Source organism: Phyllostomus hastatus, unplaced genomic scaffold (assembly GCF_019186645.2).
Source record: "Phyllostomus hastatus isolate PE091 unplaced genomic scaffold, TTU_PhHast_1.1 phas_contig_16, whole genome shotgun sequence".
Classification (NCBI taxonomy): Eukaryota; Metazoa; Chordata; class Mammalia; order Chiroptera; family Phyllostomidae; genus Phyllostomus; species Phyllostomus hastatus.
In genome coordinates this window covers 2,094,899-2,107,914 of record NW_025333643.1, presented here as the reverse complement: position 1 = coordinate 2,107,914, position 13,016 = coordinate 2,094,899, and positions in this window count along the sequence as shown.

Sequence of the window (13,016 nt, the reverse complement as noted above, 5' to 3'; positions counted from 1 at the left end):
ACCACAGTAATAGTAATAACTATATTTATTAGTTACATACAATGCCCATGTATATTACATGTAGACATGTCTCATTTTATTCTCACAAACAACTTGGCAATTTAGGCTCTACAGTTGCCCCATTTCACAGATGGGGAAACTGAGCTCAAAGTCATTAAGTAACTTGTCCAAAATCATGTAAGAAACCCATGGACGACTCATGACTTCAGTCTTCCTGAGGCCACGTGTTTTACTTTTAAGAGGTTCAACTTCGATGTAGACAGTTTCCTGATGAGTCACAGCTGAAGAAGCAGTTCCCAGAGGTACAGTCACCAAGAATAGGCTGTCTGTCCTCACGAGTCTCAGGAGGTCTTGCTGTGTGTTTGAGGATCTCTACCTAAAGGGCGCTGTAAATAGGGTCAGATACTGAGCATATATCAGTGTTAATAACTCAAGCCCATTTTTAAGTATATTTTATTGATTATGCTATTACAGTTGTCCCAATTTTCCCCCTTCATCCCCCTCCACCTGGTACCACCCTTCCCTCCAACAGTCCCGCCCCCCCCACCCCGCCCATTAGTTCATGTCCATGGGTCATGCATATAAGTTCATTGGCTTCTCTATTTCCTATATTATTCTTAAAATCCCCCTATTTTGTGCCTACCAATTATGCTTCTTAATCTCTGCATCTTTTCTCCCATTCTCCCCCTTCCCCTCTCAGCTGATAGCCCTCCATGTGATCTCCATATCTATGATTTTGTTCCTGTTCTAGTTGTTTGCTTAGCTTGTTTTTCTTTTTTATTTTTAACTTTTTAAATCAAAATTTTATTTGTTTATTTTTAGAGAGAGGGGAAGGGAGGGCAAAAGACAGGTTCAAAACCATAAATGTGTGGTTGCCTCTTGTGCGCCTTCCACTGGGGACCTGGCCCGCAATCTAGACATGTGTGCTGACTGGGAATCAAACTGGCTACTCTTTGGTTCATAGCCTACACTCAATCCGCTGAGCCACACCAGCCAGGGTTCATTTTTGTTTTTCAGAACAGTTGTTGATAGTTGTGAGTGTGTTGTCATTTTACTGTTCATAGTTTTGATCTTCTTTTTCTTAAATAATTCCCTTTAACATTTCATGAAATAAGGGTTTGGTGATGATGAACTCCTTTAGCTTTACCTTGTCTGGGAAGAACTTTATCTGCCCTTCCATTCTAAATGATAGTTTTGCCAGATAGAGTAATCTTGGATGTAGGTCCTTGCTTTTCATCACTTTGAATACTTTTTGCCAGCCCCTTCTTACCTGCCAAGTTTCTTTTGAGAAATCAGCTGACAGTCTTATGGGAATTCCTTTGTAGGTAACTATTGTCTTTTCTCTTGCTTTTAAGAGTCTCTCTTTATCTTTAACCTTTGGCATTTTAATTATGATGTGTCTTGTATTCTTCTTTGAGTCCAACTTGTTTGGGGCTTTTTGTGCTTCCTGGACTCATATGTCTATTTCCTTCACTAAATTAGGGAAGTTTTCTTTTAATTATTTTTTCAAATATGTTTTCAATTTCTTTCTCTTCCTTTTCTCCTTTAGCATCTTTATGATTCAGATATTGGCCCTTTTGGAGACATGCCTGAGTGTTCTCCTACTCAACTCGTTTTCTTTTCTTTTTTTTTTTCTTTGAATCCTTCTTTCTTCATTCTGTTCTGGTTGAATGTTTATTTCTTCCTTATGTTCCAAATTGCTGATTTGTATCCTGGCTTCCTTCCCTTCACTGTTGATTCCCTGTGGATCACCAGGGAATTTACTTAGTGTAACCTTCACTTCTTCCCTTATGTTTTTGCTGTACCCAGTGATTTCTCTGAGCATCCTTATTACCATTGTTTTGAACCCTGCATCTGGCAAATTGGCTATGTCCATTTTGCTTAGTTCTTTTTCTGGGGTTTTGTTCTGTTCTTTCATTTGGGCCATATTTCTTTGTCTCCCTGAGTTGGCAGCCTCCCGCACTTGTTTCTGTGTTAGGTAGAGCTGCTCTAACTCCCTGTCTTAGTGCCCCTGTTAAGTTGTAAGGGGTGGAGCCTTAGATATTCACCAGGGCAGGGCAACCCACTTCACTGCTTCGGGGTGCTGTGTGTGGGGAAGGGTCAGAGAGGGGACAATACTACCTGGCCTCTAGAGGCTTTCCTGGCACTTGCCCCATTTCCAGTCACTTCACCCACTTCCCATGTGCAACTGGTGCCCTTCTAGCTGCTGCACTGGTGATGATTCCCAGAGTGGGTGGGTTTGCATGAGTTCTAGGACTGTTTGAGCCCTTTAAATGAACTCTCCTGAGAAACCAGCAGTTTCTTCTGCCACCCCAACCCCCACTGGTTTTTACAGCCAGCAGTTGTGAGGCTTTCTCTTCCCAGCACTGGAACCCTAGGCTGCATGGTCTGGCCTGGGGCTGAGATCGCTGGCTCCCAAGGTATCCCTCCAGATTTTTATCCCACAGGTGAATGTGGGACCACCTGTTCTGCCACTGGTGTCACCTCTCTGTGACACACTGGTCCTCTGCACCCCTCCCACCCATCTGGATGAATGTGGCTTCTTTAAACCATTGGTTGTTGGATTTCCATACAGTTCAATTTCCTGGCATTTCTGGGCATTTTTGTTTTGAGATTAGTTGTGATTCTTCTTGTGATTGTGAGAAGAGGAGAAGCGTGTCTACCTACATGTCTGTCTTGACCAAAAGTCCTCAAGCCCATTTTTAAAGATAGCCTGGATGCTTCTCCCTTCAGAGCTTCTGTGCCTGTGCTTCTCTCTAGCCTAGTAACTCCTCTTGATTTTGTGTTTTAAATATCTCAGCACATTTCTGGTTGAAGATGGCTGATTAATCACACATGGCTAGCTTCTTCCTGAATTAACAATCAAGAAAGACCTCAACATTTCAGAAACTTGCACCCCAAACAAGAGACTAAGAAAAGGAAAAAAAATGTCCCCAGAGGAAACAGAGATAATTCTGAAAACAAGAAAAGATGTTTTTTTTTTTAAAGAGAGAAAGAAAATTAAAAAAAAAAAAAAAGCCCTGGCTGGTGTGGCTCAGTGGATTGAACACTAGCCTGTGAACTGAAAGGTTGCCAGTTCGATGCCCAGTCAGGGCACGTGTCTGGGTTGTGGGTCAGGTCCCCAGTTGGGACTGCATGAGAGGCAACTGATCTGTGAGATGCAACCAATCTGTTTCCCTCGCACTCTCCTTCTCCATCCCTTCCCCTCTCTGAAAATAAATAAATAAAATCTAAAAAAATATATAAAAGGAAAGAAACTGCCTTCTAATTGGTATCCACAGACAGATAAGATAAAATATAGCATCTATAATATAAGTACAAGAGGATATAGAAATGAATTGGGGAACAAGAAAAAACTTGGAAATTAAAAATAGGAGTGCCAAACACCTAACAAATCTAACCACCTTTTTGTTTTCATCCCACTGCCCCATCCTTAAATCTAGGGAAGCGTCTCTTCTTTACCTAGTCTGCTGCTGTTTCTATTTCCTCCTTGCATCTTGTGACCTCTGAATATCCTTCTTTTTGGCCACAAGGGCAATTTTTTAGAGACAAAAACTTTACTATGTTTTCCTGCTTAAAACCTCCAATACTCTTCATTTTCTTCACAATAAGAGCTTTTCATATTCAAGACCTGTGGCAGAGACCAGGTTAGTTGCCTTCTCAACAGACACTGCTCCCTTTTCTTCTTGGTTTTGCTTAGGTATCGAGCAACCATGCATCTGTAAAAAGGTGACTCTTACTGGGTCTAAACCAATCATGAAAATTCCATTTTCTTGCCATGTGATCTGTTTACGAGTATTTGTGTCATTCAGTGAAATATGGGATGTCAATGGGGGAAAGAAGGGGATTCCGGAGAAAGGTTTCTTTACTGATAAAACAAAGGCATCATGGGGAAATAATCCCTCCTCTTCTGCTTGATGTCATAATATTCTCAAGTGATATCTGGAACCCTGGCAGCTATTTTGTGACCATGAGGGCACAGACCTAAGTTAGACATCAACCCGCAGGGATGGCAAAGCAGAAAGAGCAATACATCTGAATCCTTGACAATGTCATTGAGCCAAACAGAATTAATCGACCCTGAGGCTGGTCCACTTCTGGACATCTTGTTATGTGGAATAATAAAACTGACTCATTGTTTAAACCAATTCTACTTGGGGTTTGTCTTACTTGTGGCCAAAAGCATCCTAACTGCTATAGAACCTGACATTTCAGCCTTGCTATCTGCCACCTCCCAGCTCTGGTGCTCCCCACCCTTTGCTATCACTTCTCTTAGCCGTGCACTGTTCTCGAACATGTCACACTCTTTCCAGCCTCTACCATCCCCCCACCCAGCATTCTGTTTACTAAGAATGCCCTTTCCCACATACCCTTTAAAAGCCCATGACTTAATGATATTAGTGCCTCTGGGATATGCTTCCAACACCCCTATTTGGGTTGGATGACCCTCCTCTATGCTTCCAGCTCCCGTTTTATTACAACATCAGCCATCAGGGTGCATGTACGTCCTCCACTGGACTGTGAGATCTTTGGAGGAGCGAGGGGGTTATGTACCTACTATTCAAGAAGGATTCTTCTCAACTCCTTTGTAAGTCATGTCTTGAAATTGCCTCCAAAGCTCTGCTCATGTGTATGTTTGTGCAGTAAAGTGAGCTGGTTAAAAAACAGGTTTTGGAATCCAGCAGACCTGGGTCTGAGCCTGAGCCCAACCGCTTGCTAGCTTTGTGGCCTCCACAACTAATGACCTCTCTGCATCCCAGTCTCCCACCTGTAAAAAAGAGACAGCTAAACTTAGGGTGTCGTGAAGATTAAATGAGAGGAGGCATGAGAATCATTTAACTCAATGCCAGGCACATACTAAATTATTTATAAATGCTAGCTCTTGGGATTATTACTTTATTAGTTTGCATTTAATTCTTGTTTGGGGAAGAGTTTAAAGCTTTCGTCAAATTCTCAAAGGGGTCTATGATCCAGAGAGGCCAAGAACCACTGGTTTGGGAGTAAAAGGAGCAGTGGGCCTGCCCACTGGGGTGGGGATATTGTCAGAAGTGTGTACACCTTGCTTTTGTATAGCCTGCCAGCTACTTGACTCTTTTGTGGGGTCAGAACGCCTGCTGCCCAGATCTTACCATGATGAATTTCCCATTTATCATCCCCCCCTCAAGGCCTGAGGTCCCCGTGACCTCAGGGCTGGCATCCGCTGAGAGCAGAGCCAGCAAGCAGGGCTCCCGCTGCCTCTGCCAAGGACACCCATTGTCAGAGCAGAGGGAAGGAGCAGCTCTAATGGGGGTGGGCAGGGGCTGCATATCCTTAGCGTCTGGGCCTGATGACTCGGGGAACATCACGCTTCTGATGGTGGCGCTGTCAGTGCAAATGTGCACCTTTGGCCCCCTGGGCTGGTCAAGAACAGGAGGCTCCAGTAAGCTTGGGCAGAGCCAGGATTAGGACCCCCACTGCCCCTCTCCCTCCCCACCCCGTCTCTGTGCTCCAAACCTTGGCAGGGTGGTGGGCAAGAGTGCACATTTGGTGTCAGGCCAACCTGGGTGGATCCTGGCTCTGCCATCTTCAAGCCATGGTGTTAGGCAAATTATTTCTACTCTCTATATCCTAGTTTCCTTATCTGTAAGAAAGGGATATGTAATTATACCTGAGCCCCTATTCCCCTACCTTACAGAGAAATCATTTCAAAAGTCAGCTCTGATCATGTCACCCTCAGGCTGACATCCCTCAGCAACACTCCCAACCCTTAGGACAAAGGCCAAGTTCCTCGGTCTGCCATTCAAGGCCCTTGGTGAAACAGATGTTGCCCACTGCTCCTGGCTCAGCTCCCACCACCCACCCCATCTAGCCACACTGTGCAGACCAAACTATTTTTCTTATTAGCCAACACAATACTACCGTTTTGCCTGGAATTCTTCCTGTCTCTCTTTTTGACCTGAAAAATCCCAGCTACAGACTTAACTTAGATACCTCCCCCTTCAGGAAGTCTTCTGGCAACCCCTCTGGACTCCTACCTGCCACAGCTGGATAGACCTAGCCCCAGAATCCTGGGATTCATTTCCAGCAGTGAATCTCAAAGTGTGATCCAGCATTATCCGGAAACCTGTGGGAAATGTAAATTCTGGGGCCCCCACCCCCAGACCTACTGGATCAGAAACTCTGGGACTGGGATCCAGTGATTAGTGTTGCGAAAAGCCCTCCAAGGAGTTCTGACATTCAATTTGAGAACCACCGGTCTAATCCAGTCCTCTGAAACCATGCTAGATTTCAGCAGTTGAAGTGCCTCATCACATCAACCGCCGTGGGGTCCCAGATCCCGCACCTGCTGCAGAAGGGAGGGTCCTGGCTGAGTGGTGGGCTCCCCTGCGTGCCTGCAGCTAGCTAAGGGGGTTGTTACAGTCGAGACTTTCCCCTATCACATGCTGTTCTCCCACTTCTGGGAGACACTCAACCAATTTCAAACTGTAACTTTCTTTTATTGGCAAAGAAGAGATTTCAGCACCTGTCTCATTTATTTCTAATCAGTCTTTCATCTATCCCAATTCTGCCAGGCTGCAGCCTGCTGAGCCATGAGAATCGAAGGACCGGTCATCCGCCTCTTCAGGAAAGCCATCAATTTCATGTGGCTCCTCTCAGACATGCCAAATGTTGTCTGGAAAAATACTTTTCTCCTCTTCTCTTGACTAGCACCCGTCCAGTGTGCCTTAGAAAGCCGTGAAGGTCTTAGGCGTGCAGCTGTTTTCTGCACACAGTTCTTCTCCCGTTGGAACAGCCGTGTCCCCCAGTCCCTGACCCTCCACTTCTGAAATCTACTAACCCTTCTTCCTAGGCAGGTCTTGCTGTCGCTGCCTCCAAGCCAGCCTGTGACACACCAGGAACAAGTGTTTCATCTCTGTTTCACAGCTCTGAGAACTAGCAAAGGGCCAGGCACAGAGGCACTTGGTGTTAGTCTGAAGAAAATGAGTGAACGGTGATTAATAACAACATTTGATATTCAAAAATGAACATTTTTCTCAGAGGCTTGTGTTAAGTGTCTCAGATGTATTCAAATACCCAACGACCTTACGAGATGTATCCTATTTGATTCCCATTTTTCATATGAGAACAGTGTAGCTCAGAGAGATCAAGCGATTTGCCTGAGGTCACGCGGCAAATACGTGACTGAATGAGTACTTGAACCTATGTAAACTAATTGTATAACTGAGGGCTCACTTCCTGGGTAGTCCCCTGAGCGTCGCTTTCTGAGGGGACAGATGTCACAGGAAGCCTCTAGGTTCTGGAGATTCATGATGAGTGGGGGCAAGGTGTGAGGCGGAGGCAAATGATCCCTGTGATTGCACTCCGATGAGAGGCTCCTGGAGACCGCTGGGGAGGGGAGGGGGAGTGCACAGGAGCTGAGCTCTCTGGAGGAGATGCTGGCGTCAAAGGCAGCAAGTGCCAACAGGTCTGAGTAAGAGGCCCCTTTCCCAGCACCAGTCTGGGGTTTCTTTCAGAGTAAAGCTTTGAAAACCGATGACAAGCCAGGAAAAGACAGCCCTCACCTACGCCTACTGCCAAAACACAGTTGTTGACTTAATACGCCTTTTTCTTTCTCTTTGCCCCTTAAGCTTATCATTATTTAAAGTATTTTAAATGTACTCAAGTAATAAATTAATAGAGTATCATTAAAATTTATGTAATATACAGATATATAGAGCAAAAATTAGGGTCTCCTTTTATAACCCCCACCTCCGAGTATCCCTCTGAAGAGGCAGCCACGGTCCACAGTGTGACGGTGCTTAGCCCTGGGCATTGCCAGCAAGAATGGGGAAGGGAACGGGCGGTGACAGAGGGGTGTGTTACCACTGGCTATTGCTTTACGATTATCCTCGCAGCCTGCTCACTTGATGTGACCACTTCACTGAGTACCGGTCTCTCAGGCCTCTACATCCACACGCCCTGAGGAGCGGCGTTTCAAGTGTGGAAGCGGGGCAGTGTTTGAAAATGGAGATTTCATTATTCTGGTGTGGCGAGGCTAACAGATGGAGAGGCTGACATTGAAAAGATAGTTTGTTAGTTTGTTTCTCACAGTTCCCAAGAAGAGGGGGGCAAACCAAGTCAGGCAGGGCCACATGGGGAAATACCAGGGGGCACAGATCTGACACCTGGCTTCTGTGTGGAGAAGGGATGCAGAGGGCAAAAATGCCAAGTGTGCTTGGAACACAGGAAATCCTCAGTGTCAGTAGAAAGGATGCACGTTGAGTGTCCAAAGGCAAATACAAATTCCGACAGTGGTTGCCTCTGCATTTGCATATTTGCATGCATTCACATGAATACACACTCTCACACTGCTGTTCCCTGTTGCTTTACATAAATGCCATGTCCTTCTACTCTGCTCATTGTCCCCAGGGTATGTTTATTGATTTTAGAGCGTGCGCGACAGAGGAAAGGAGTGAGAAAGGGAGTGTGAGAAACATTGACGTGAGAAACAAACGTTATTCAGTTGCATCCCACATGCACCCTGACCAGGGATTGAACCCACAGCCTTTTGGGTTATGGGATGATGCTCCAAGCAACTGAGCCACCCAGCCAGGGTGTCCTAAAATTTTTTGAATACCACAACGTGAAATGGCATTCTCCTCGAGTCAGTGATCAGAGCTCTCCCCTGTTCTTTTTAAGTCAGTGTAATGGTTGATATAAGGATGCATCACAGTAATTTTGCGTTCCCCTATTGGTGGATAGTTAGGTTACTTCCAGTGCTTCTCCACTGCAATCAATACTATAATGAGCAGTCCTGCTCCTGTCTTTGTGCAGGTATGCGAGTTTCTGTGGAATAAAACACATAAAAGTGAAATTACCAGGGCAAAAGCCATGGACAATTAAAACTGTAAATACTGCCAATTGCTCTACAAAGGGCTGTGCTCAATTTGTATGGCCCCCACAGAGCATGAGATTTGAGAATACTCATTTCCCCACATCATTTCTAACACCAGATATTATCAGCCTATAGTATTTTTTTTAACTAACCTATTTCTAAAATACATCCTACTTGATTCCAAAAGCAGTTTGAGGTAGATTTTACTCAAAGGCACACGAGAAAAGCATTCTAAAATTGTGGTTAATTGTGTGGACTCTGGAGTCAGGTTACTTAGATTTAAATCCCAGCAAAAATACTTAAAGGCTGTGTGACCTTAAGAGTTTCTTAACCTCTCTGTGCTTTGGGTTCTCTGTGGTAGAATGAGAATAATAAAGTTGTGGCTTATGGTAGCCATAAAAATGTGCCTCTGAGGTTTTCAAGGACGGGGAGTGTTACTGACTGGGCTCAGCCGCAGTGCTCAGTGCGCCGAAGGACGCGCAGCGTTCACGTGGAGACTGGTCTCCCGCAGGGCGCTGCTGCCAGACCAGCTGAGCCACTGAATGCAACAGGCCCCTGTCTCTGAAACAGAACTCTCCGTGGTCCTCGTCTTACATCTTTCACTTCTTTCTTTGACTTTCTTGCCTCTCTTTACAAGAATCCTATTCCCTGGCTGGTGTGACTCAGTGGATTGAGCCCCGGCCTGCGAACCAAAGGGCCACCGGTTCAGTTCCCAGTCAGGGCACATGTCTGGGTTGTGGACCAGATTCCCAGTTGGGGGTCCTCCAGAGGCAACCACACACTGGTGTTTCTGTCTCTTTCTCCCTCCCTTCCCCTCTCTAAAAATAAAAAATAAAATCTTAAAAAAAATAATTTTTGCAATTACATTTAGGGTCCACCTGTATAATCCAGGATAATCTCCCCATCTCAAAATCCTTAATTTAATCACATCTGTAAAGTCCCTTTTGCCATATAAGGTAATATTCAGAGGTCCTGGAGAGTGGGTTGTGGGCATTTTGGGGGCCTTTATCAGCCCACCACACTATCCATCTTTCCTCTTTTCTTCCAGGGGTCACACCTGCATTGTGGTCTAGTGACTCAGTTACCTCCAGATAAAGTACTGAATATTCAGTTAAATTTGAATGACGAGTAAACAGCAAATAAATTTTTAATGTAAGTGTGCATTAAACACGTTGCACAGGAAATGATGCATTGTTTATCTCACATTCTAATTTATAAGGTGTCCCCTGTTTTTGTTTGCTGAGTCTGGTGCCCTTGCTTTCTCTCCTTCCCCATTTTTCTTTATGGGGATTTTTCCCAACATATCTCTTTCATGTCTAACCCCACACTGGTGTCTGTTTCTCAGAAGACCCTGACTAACACATGATGAGAACTAAATGAGGAAACACACAGAAAGATCACAGAACAGTGGTCTGGTCCCCAGGAAGCAAAGGTTTGCTCTTAGCAGGTAGGCACGGCCAAAAGTCACCAGCGGATGACAGTGTGAACCTAGGCCTGTCTAACTCGCCAGCCTGTGTGCCCTCCTGCCTGCTACCCTGACTCCTATACTTATTAGGTGCTCAAACCCCATTTCATGAGAGGTGTGTGTATTTGTTTGCATATTTACAGACTATTTCTGGAGCATGCCAAGGATTGGTGGTTGCCATGGAGAGTAAGTATGAAAGGGAGATGCACTTTTCACTAAATGATCTTGCCTGCCTTTTGAAATTTTGCCATATGAATGTTGTTACCCATCACAAACTACAGAATTTTAAACATATTTTATTTATTTATTTTTTAGTTCTCACTCGAGGATATGGTTATTGATTTTAGAGAGAGAGAGGAAGGGGGAGAGAGAGAAAAAAACATCCATTAGTTGCCTCCTGTATGTGCCCCAACTGATGATCAAGCTCACAGCCTAGGTATGTGCCCTGCCCGGGGATTGAACCCACAGTGTTTTCGTGTATGGGATGACGCTCCGACTAACTGAGCCACCCGACCAGGATAATTTTAAACATATTTTAAATTAAACTAAATTCACTGCAGTTTTCATATCTTGGAGACCCAAATTGTGCCAGAGACCTGAGTCGGAGGCCCCTGTACTGCCCAAAGTCCCACAGCATTCTTGAGATGCATTGGCTTGGGGGCAGAAAGGTTCCCACCATCTTCTCTGTTCTCAGGTAGGCACTTTGGCAAAGCCAAGTTCCTACCTCACTGCCAAACAATGACTTTGATGCTGGACGATGCTGAGGGCCACCCCAGTCATTCCGGGGCTCTCCACCCACCTTGGTGCTTTGTTGGGAGGCCAGGAGACTGATGTGGAGGCAGGGGAATACCCCCCAAACTCTCTCACACTTTGCCTGCCAGCAAGGGAGAAGGCAGGAGGACTCACGTCAGGGTGTCCGACTCACAGAAGCTCAGCACTTAAAGAGCTTTGAAGGTAAGGGAGGGTAGGAAAGTTCTCTCTGACATGTTTCCTTGGTCCGTGCCTGCATGCCTCCAGGGATGGGGCCCTTACTCCCTCAGGAACAGCCTGAGGAACAGCCTTCCTAACCAGCACAGCTCTGCTGGGAAGAAAGCATCTCTCGGTTGAGACCTGGTGCCCTGTGATTGTCCCTGGGTGTCCTATGGGCCCTTGCTCTGTCTTCTGGCCCCTAGACCCTGTGAGTTTGCCACAAAGTTGCCCCCTGAGGCGTCCTGCAGCTTCTCTGGAGACTTCCTGGCCTCCCACTTGCCCTGGGCTTGATCAGCCCGGCTCTGTCACAGGGCCCAGCCCCTAGGGATGGGATGGACAGTCAGCACGTCACCAGAAAGCACCTGATGGGCTGAAACCCAGAGAAAGGTTGCTTTCTGGGCCTACCCTGACTGAGGCCCAAGGAAGCCTAAGCGTCTCACACAGAGGGCAGTGGGCCTCCAGTGACCCAAACACTGGGTGCTCCCACACCAGTGCTGCACGGCTCCTGCTTGGACAGGGTGCTCTAAGCTGAAGTCAGAACTCGGGCACTGGAGTCTTCAGCTTGGACACTTCCCTCTATTAGTCTATTGTTTCTCTTTTAAAAAATGATTTATTTTCAAAAGTGAAAAAAGATCTGGAAGATCCAGAGGTAGCTACTTTTACTAGTTTCTTGGGCATTCCCAGAGAGATATTCTAAGCATTCTCAGCACATATGTGCTGTCCTTGACTCGGGAGAGCATCCCCTTGCCTCCCTGTATGTGCCGCTGTAGGAAGCAGGCTCCGTCCCCTGATCCCACATGCCCACGGCAGCCCCTCGCTGCTCCCTCCCAGGGGTGGTGAATGGACCCCGGCTCTGCAAAGAATGCTTCTGAGTGGGGCATGGGTCTAGGTTTTAATAGCTTAGCATTTATTTAAATGCATATTACAGAAAATAAACAAGTACATCCAACCCATAATTTCCTATCTGCCTAGAATACGGTTAAAATTTAAAAGTGAGTTGTGTTCAAGGTAAATAATAGGCAGTTTGTAGGTAGGGGGAAATTGCACAGGGGTACAAGGACAACTCAGAAGCTTGGAAATGCTGCTACCGCCTGTAAGAGGTGGATCAAGAAGAGCATATGGGTGCTAGGTGCTCAGAAAGAGCCCATCAGTGATTGGTGGAGGAAGAGAGGGGCTCTGGGGCTGTCATTTTCCTTCTTGCCTGAACATCACAATCACATAGAGAGCATTAAAAGTTCTGATGTCTAGGTTACTTTATAGATCAACCTGAGGGGGTGGGAACAGTATCATAAATCCCAGCAGGAACTGTTAAGCAGTTCCCAGAGCTCCCCTGAGCGTCTCAGGAGGAGGCGAAGGTTGGGCGCACCCTGCAGGCCGGCGGAGGAGCCGCATGCTCCCACCATGGTGAGATTTGCTGGGGGGCCTGGGGGCTGTCAGCTACACGGGGTAAGAGGTTGGCTAACTTACATAAGCTGTGTCCCAGGCTCATATTACCTGTTAGGAAGAGGAGGCTATTAAAAGCAGGCGGCCGGGAGGCACGTGGGAGGACACTAGGTCTGGCTCAGGGGCTCAGGACGCAGGCGGAAGACGATGCCCCAAATGCTGATCCTCCAAGTGCCACCCAGGCCAAACAAAAATAGGAGCCCAAGGAAGAGGAGGCAATGGCCAGACACCCCCAAGGTGTGGAGGAGGCTCTAATTAAAGTGCATAATGCACTTGGTGATATTC